This window comes from Homarus americanus, unplaced genomic scaffold (genome assembly GCF_018991925.1).
Source record: "Homarus americanus isolate GMGI-L3 unplaced genomic scaffold, GMGI_Hamer_2.0 scaffold4896, whole genome shotgun sequence".
Lineage (NCBI taxonomy): Eukaryota > Metazoa > Arthropoda > Malacostraca > Decapoda > Nephropidae > Homarus > Homarus americanus.
Window position 1 is genome coordinate 6,745,746 of NW_024749657.1, and position 8,167 is coordinate 6,753,912.

An 8,167-nucleotide genomic window follows, 5' to 3' on the forward strand; every position below is an offset into this window, starting at 1 on the left:
GATAAAGGAGATGGCGGTAAAAAGAACTTGAGAAAAAAATGTAAGAAAGGGGAGAATAAAGAAAAGACAAAGTATATGGGAAGAAGGGAAAGAGAGAAACATAAAGAAGACAATGAATGAAAGAGAGAGAGAGAGGAAGACAAAAGCGGTGGTCGTGGCTCTCAAACTAAACATTTACACAGATAATTATTCTCTTCTCTTGTCTCAATGGCCTCCCCCCCTATCTCCCCTCACATCCTCCCCTCACTTCTCCCTTCATCCTCTTTCTCTCAAGTCCTCCTCATGCCTTCCCTCTATCTCCCCTCACATCCTCCTTTCATTTCCTCCTCCTACATCCTTCCTCCCACCTATCCGTCCACATCCTCCCCACACAACATCCCCACACTAGGATTAAGACACTAGCACTTGTAAACATGACAGTAGTTCCTCGCCACATCTACATCACCATAATCCTCACCTCACTCTGATTGACTACAGTATAGGTTAAACACAGCGTCTTGCTACCCCAGCCACTGTCAACAGCTATCGTACACTTTCGAATGGTTGTTGTACCTTAGCTAATGTCGTACACCCTTGCGTGATTGTTTACCTAGCGTTACCAATCATGTAAAATATAAACAAAATTCTAAAAACTAAACGACCATAATACATACATTACCAGAGTTTTGTTTTATACCTTACTGTGGAGTCACTGATGATTGTGACTCAGTATGGGGTTCAGTCGAGTAGTATGGGGGTTTCTTGTGATTCGCAGGAGGGGGAAAGCGGGGTTCGGATTCATTCAGTCATGTCTCAGGTTGGGGTTCACTCTTGAGGCTGTGAGGACTGGTGGGCGCCCTCCCTGACGAGTTCTTTTGTGGGTATCTACTGGAGAGGAAGCTGGGCCATCTACGGGAGAAAGATACACCTTACAGTCCACATTTTCTCGACTTCATGCGTGGGAGAGTCGGGGTGAGGGTATGGGAACGTATCTAACTGGGTGACTTATGATAAAACAAGATTAACATTCAGAAATCAAAATTATTCTAAATTTTTACCTTTACTAATACCTTTACGAACACCTTTGCTAATTAGGGTCGATATTCTTTCCATAAAATCAGTACCTTAAAGCTGTCTCCTTATACACTACATGACCTATCTTATATGAACTATTTTACTACAATAAACTGATACTGTAAAAGGTATATTATGACAAAATTACTACAAAATATTACTATAAAATGGCTAAATTTATTAAAACAACTAGCCGAAGTAACCTAAATTAAGAATAATATATTAGATCAGATTAGATTAGATGAGATTAGATTCATTAGAGTCATTTTTACCTTTTTTGTAGAATTGTAACTTCATTTCTGTCTTTAAGATTAAATTTCATCGTAAGCGGGTGGAGTGAGTGACGCCATCAATTATAAACACTTCAAAATTCATGATGTAATTTCAAAGGCATTAAAACAACTAGAACCTACACAGTATTAGTTTGGTCATCGCTCAAACATTTAAAATCTGACTGAAACCGATTAAGCTGAGAGTAATAACAGCTTTGTATATTCGTATTGAGTCACTGGTAAGTCGTTTTGAGTTTATCTATATTTTTAACTCTTTATTATGATAGGAGTGGGGAGGATTTGATGCCGTTGTGGATTAACAATACTTTTAGTGGGTTGGTTTTAGGTGGATGTGATTACGGATTGTATCTTGTGCTAACTGATGTGAATACAACCTTTAACGTATCATCGCTTGCACCCCTTCCCCTCCCACCACCAACCTCTCCAACACTCACAACACGTATTCAATATTCAAAAGAAAACTTCTATTTCTACCTATCCCTTTACGATCACCTAAAGTCATGGACATATATCTATCCCTTCAACATTATTCAAGTTGACGAAAACCCTTATTTAATATTTCTTTTACAACGTCTTGCTCAACTTCCGGCGGTGAGTTGTAACCTTGAGAGCTCCTGCATTCGAGCGAGCGCGACCTCCTAAAAAAAAAAGAGAGAAAAAAAAAACTGCTGCTCTTTCCATTAGTCGGAAAATATTTAATGAAATAGGTTTTCCTCGCGGGACCCCCAACTATTCACCACAGAAAAGTAATCTCCGAAAAAGCACATTCTGGAAAATCCGACATAACCCGTCCAGACCACAAAAAATAAAACATAAATTAAAAAAAGAAAAAAACTAAAAAGAAAAGATTGAGAGAGAGAGAGAGATAGAGATTGAGAGAGACGACGGCCATTAGTGAAGGTCTTTCAGAGATCTGGTGGTGTCCACAGAGACCGTCACTTTCCCGCGCATAATACTAATCAAAGTAATGCGGCCCAGGGACAAGTAGCGCCTCTAGCGGCCCTTCCACCACCCACAGCACGCCTATTCCTCCTCCACTCTTCCTTCATTTATTCTTTCTTTACTCATTTATTTATCCACCCATTCATATATCCATCGACCTCAACCACCACCCACTAATCCATCCACCTCACCCACCCACTCATCCACCTCACCCACTCCCTTCATCCACCTCACCCAAATACTCATCCACACACCCTCAGCACCTTCCCCTTCTCACCCTAACCTTCCCTAGCGGTGGCTGAATGGATGATACACTATGTCCTAAGGGTCTTTGGTTCTAGCCCGGGGCACCCCTATTCCCACCCAGCTGTGAATAGGTACCTCACTTTACAGTTAAGGAAATGAAGGCGATCGATTGCAGTACCGGACACACACACACACACACACACACACACACACACTCCTTCCTTGTGTAGTGGCAGAAAGACTTATTGTGCGTTGTGCCCTTCTTGTTCCGAAGTGGATTGTGGTGGATGAGTGGATGGATGGGGTGTGGATGAAGGGGTGGATGGAGATGGGTGGAAGAGTGGTGTGGTGTGGATGAGTAGGTGGATGGAGATGGGTGGAAAGTAAGTGGGTGAAGGAGTGGATGGAGATGGTTGGATGAATGGATTGGTGGATGAGGATGACGGATGAGTGGATGACATTAAAACTACATATAAGAAACAAAAATAATCCCCCACCATAAACTACCTCATTAACTCCCGACCATAACTCCCACCTCTACTCCATTAACTCCCAACCATTACTCCCACCTCTACTCCATTAACTCCCGACCATAACTCCCACCTCTACTCCATTAACTACCGACCATAACTCCCACCTCTACTCCATTAACTACCGACCATTACTCCCACCTCTACTCCATTAACTACCGACCATTACTCCCACCTCTACTCCATTAACTACCGACCATAACTCCCACCTCTACTCCATTAACTACCGACCATTACTCCCACCTCTACTCCATTAACTACCGACCATAACTCCCACCTCTACTCCATTAACTACCGACCATTACTCCCACCTCTACTCCATTAACTCCCGACCATTACTCCCACCTCTACTCCATTAACTACCGACCATTACTCCCACCTCTACTCCAATAACTCCCACCTCTACTCCATTAACTCCTAAGTCCATATCCTTCATTTATTTCCACTAATTTGTTAATAAAGAGAAAGATTTTTAATATATCTTTCACTACCTGTAATAAGAGCGGTATTAACTTATATACCGACTAAGAGCGATATTATATGTATACCGACTAAGAGCAATATTATATGTATACCGACTAAGAGCAATATTATATGTATACCGACTAAGAGCGATATTATATGTATACCGACTAAGAGCAATATTATATGTATACCGACTAAGAGCAATATTATATGTATACCGACTAAGAGCAATATTATATGTATACCGACTAAGAGCAATATTATATGTATACCGACTAAGAGCAATATGTATTCTATATTATGTTATTATTATCTTATTATTCCGTATTATTTTCTTTTTATTATATTTACAACTTTTTATCCATTAAATATTCTTAGGACATCAGTATAGGGCCCAGCACCCAGCCTTGTCTGACGCCATCTATTTTCTCTCCTGGGATCTCGTAAGTGTGGGACCGTATGGAGATGAAGTCCGTTTTATCGAGAGTCCGTTATATGGAGGTTTCATTGTATTGTATTGTTGTATTACTGTATTTTACCCTACAAAAGATCTTCCTCAAATCCACAAAACAGATACAACACATTTCACTAAATTTCAGTCTGATTACATACACTCCAAATAAACATCTTAATTTCAGATATATTATTAAAGGTTTCACGAGTCTTCAGGTGTGTATTAGTAGATGAGGCGGTGGGCGTGTGTGTGCGTGTGTGTGTGGTGTGTGTGGGGTGTGTGTGTGTGTGGTGTGTGTGTGCGTGTGTGTGTGTGTGTGTGTGTGTGTGTGTGTGTGTGTGTGTGTGTGTGTGTGTGGCAGTTTTATCAACCTCAGCTAACATTGTGGTGTCGCGCGGGAGGTGGTCACTTAGGGGCGTCTGTGTGTGTGTGTGTCTCTGGTGGTGTGTGTGTGTGTGTGTGTGTGTGTCTCTGGGGTAATGGAAGGGATAATAATCTCACGTCTTGGAGTAATCATTTATAATCTCTTGGGAGGATGAGGGAGGCAGATGGTTGTGCTTTGATGAAGAAGTGTTTATGGCTGTGTGTGTGTGTGTGTGTGTGTGTGTGTGTGTGTGTGTGTGTGTGTGTGTCATGGATGTGTCAAAGGTTCCTACGTTCATTTTTCTTCCCCCTCTCTCTCCCTCTCAGCTGGGAAGGATCAGAAATGGTATGTGATTTTGAATGTAATATCGAAATTATTTTTTATAGTGATGATATGTTTGTGTATTATTAAAGATGTGTGTGTGTGTGTTTGTTTGTGTTTGTGTGTGTGTGTGTGTGTGTGTGTGTGTGTGTGTGTGTGTGTGTGTGTGTGTGTGTGTGTTTATTCTGGGGAGGATAAAAGAGAACATTTAGATACAGTACAATTTCGACACGAGTTATGTTAGGTTATAAGTTAATTTAGTCTTAGATCCTAGTTAAAGAGAGTCAGGTTAACACACACACACTTTAACTAAACTTAAACTAATCTCTAACCTACTAACAACTAACCACATCGTCCCCACCCCTATAGATACTCTCACATACAGTGTTCTGACGGGCTACTGTCACCACCACACTCACCCCCACCACCTCATGTCTCTTCACTTCTACGTCAACAATCATTTAAATTCTCACTTAACACTGTGTCAAATTCCCAGCTACGTATAGTGTTTTTTCTATGTCATATAACCTCCATTAAATTAAATCCTAATAGTTAAAGGCGTTAAATCTTCACTCATCAGTTATTTTGTTTCATAGACGTGTTATCGGAATGAAAGCGACCCATTTTATGACGTATTGGTTTGATGGACCAATGATAGCTGCTCTGGGTATGACGTATTATCTAGAACAACCAATGAAAATGACTACATTATGATGTTTTCTTTGAAGTAACCAATGAGAGTGGTTTTCTTCGTTAGCCAATGACAGGCCCTATTGTGAGGTGTTACTCTGTGGAGCCAATCATAGTGTGCAAGTTACAGTAAAAAACAATTTATACCAATTATTTTTATTCTGGTGTTTATGAACCATATGAGAACGATGGTTTAAGTTTTAACCCTTTGAGGACGATGGTTTAAGTTTTAACCCTTTGAGGACGATGGTTTAAGTTTTAACCCTTTGAGGACGATAGTTTAAGTTTTAGCCCTTTGAGGACGATGGTTTAAGTTTAGCCCTTTGAGAACGATAGTTTAAGTTATACCTATTTCTGACGGTTTCTAAGCTATTGTCCATACAGGTTTGTGAAGCTATAATCCTCTGAGGAAGACTCCATTAGCTTTACTCTCTAAAGATAATAATTCAAGTTATAATACTCAAGGAGGGTTATACTACTCTCCTATTGGCTTAGCTTCTTTGTTTATATCACCAACAACATACTGTTATTAATACAGTGGTCTCTCAACACTGCAACATAACAAGAAGAGTCCCCCCCCGCCACCACCCCCCCCCCTCACACGTCATAACAAGGGTCGCTACAGTAGGGGTTTCTTGTTTACATTATGCTGTTGAAGCTGTTTGTGGTCCTCCTGAGTGTGTCATCACAGTTGTTTGTATATCTTCATTGTTTACTCATTGTTTAGGTACATTGTATACCTGCACTGTCTAGGGTACATTGTATATACATGATTAGGCAATGTAAACATGTATGACGATTTTACTGAATAAATATCTATCTATTTTTATCTGTCTCTTAATGTTGATGGATAGATAATGCAGGATTACCACACTCTCGACCACCCGTCACCCTACCACAACAAGACCCCTCCTCCTACAATCTCTGCTCTTCAGGCACCCGGAGCTTCTATTCACACCATATTTCCCCGCCTGCAAAACCAACGTCCACTGTTGCAAAATACATACACACACACACACACACACACACGCACACACGCACACGCACGCACACACATCAGAGTGGTCTGGTCGGGGAGAGAGGCTCATCTCATTTTTGTGGCGGGGATGAGAGAGCACGGGTGTAAACAAATAGAGAAGAGGGGGATACTGGTTGCCGCACTCCCCCCCCCCACCTCCCTCCATCCTTCCCTCCCACCCCCGTTGTTCTCTTTACCTATCTGGCTCAAACTCGCTTCCACACCACCCTACTGTTTTGTTATTACATGATGACAAACATATACCTCCTGTGAACCTGTAACCTCCTCTTAAAAAAATTTGGCATAATAATCTCTAAAAATGGTTTGTAGTTTTTTTTTTTGTGTAGGTTAAGTTGTAGGGTTGTCGGAGGTAAAACTCCCCTAAACTGATTTTTATCCTTCAGCTCATGAAATATTTTGCTCTTTCTCCTTCAAGTTATTCCACGAAATTTATAAACCTCTTCTACCATAGATTAATAAAGATATATAATACATACAAACATACAGACAGAGACACAGAAACAAACACACACACAGACTAACATACAGAGAGTCACAAAAAACACACAGAGGCCCAGATAACACACAAACCCACAGAGATGTACAAACAAACACTCAAACACACACACACACATACAATAACAAACACAACCACACATAAAAATACTCACACCCACACAAACACACAGAACCACACACACACACACACACACACACACACACACACACAGACACACACACACACACACACACACACACACACACACACAGACACACACACACACACACACACACACACACACACAAATAAACGCTTGAGAATAAAATAACAACATCGTCAAATGTAACACTCACACCCACGGCACCAACGTTCACTATCCAGCCTGGTATCATCCGTGTGTTTTATGTTGGGTTGTCCCTTTGTCTCCACACTCGTGTGGGGCACTTGTGTGTGTGTGTGTGTGTGTGTGTGTGTGTGTGTGTGTGTGTGTGTGTGTGTGTGTGTGTGTGTTTCTATAATGGATTACTGGGGTCCTCTCATAGCTGTGAGAGAGAGAGAGAGACATTGGACATTGTGGACAGGAGAAGGAAGGCAAAGAGAGAGAGGACCCTGTGTTGGTGGAGTGTGTTTGTCATTCTTCCTGTTATCCGCACATCTTTTATTTTCCGCCTCTCTTGTGTTCTCATCCTTGTACTACTTGTGTATCTACTGTAGTGTGCGTGTGTGTGTGTGTGTGTGTGTGTGTGTGTGTGTGTGTGTGTGTGTGTGTGTGTGTGTCATCTTCCTCTGGTCTATGGGCTATACACCTCCTCCTCCCCTCCCCTACCTTCATCTCCCTCACCTCTATACTCCCCTTCATTGCCTTCCTTCCCTTCACTTTTCCCTTATTTTAACCTTTCATTTCCCCTTTAATTCCCCCTAACATCCTACCTTCACTTTCCTTATTTTCCCCCTTTTAATTCCTCCTTCACCTCCCTTCCCTACATACATACATACAACTCGTGAGAAACAGATAAACTGATTGGTCGAGAAATAGACAGACAGACAGACAGACAGACAGACGGACAGATAGACAGACAGACAGACAGACGGACAGATAGACAGACAGACAGACAGACAGACAGACAGACGGACAGAGATAGACAGACAGACAGACAGACGACAGACAGACAGACAGATAAGAGACCAAAGCGAGTGAAATTAGATGCGATGAATCACCATAACGAAGACAATGACAAAAAAAAAAAAGAAAAAAAAAAGAGCAATAAAGAAAAACAATAATAGAGGTT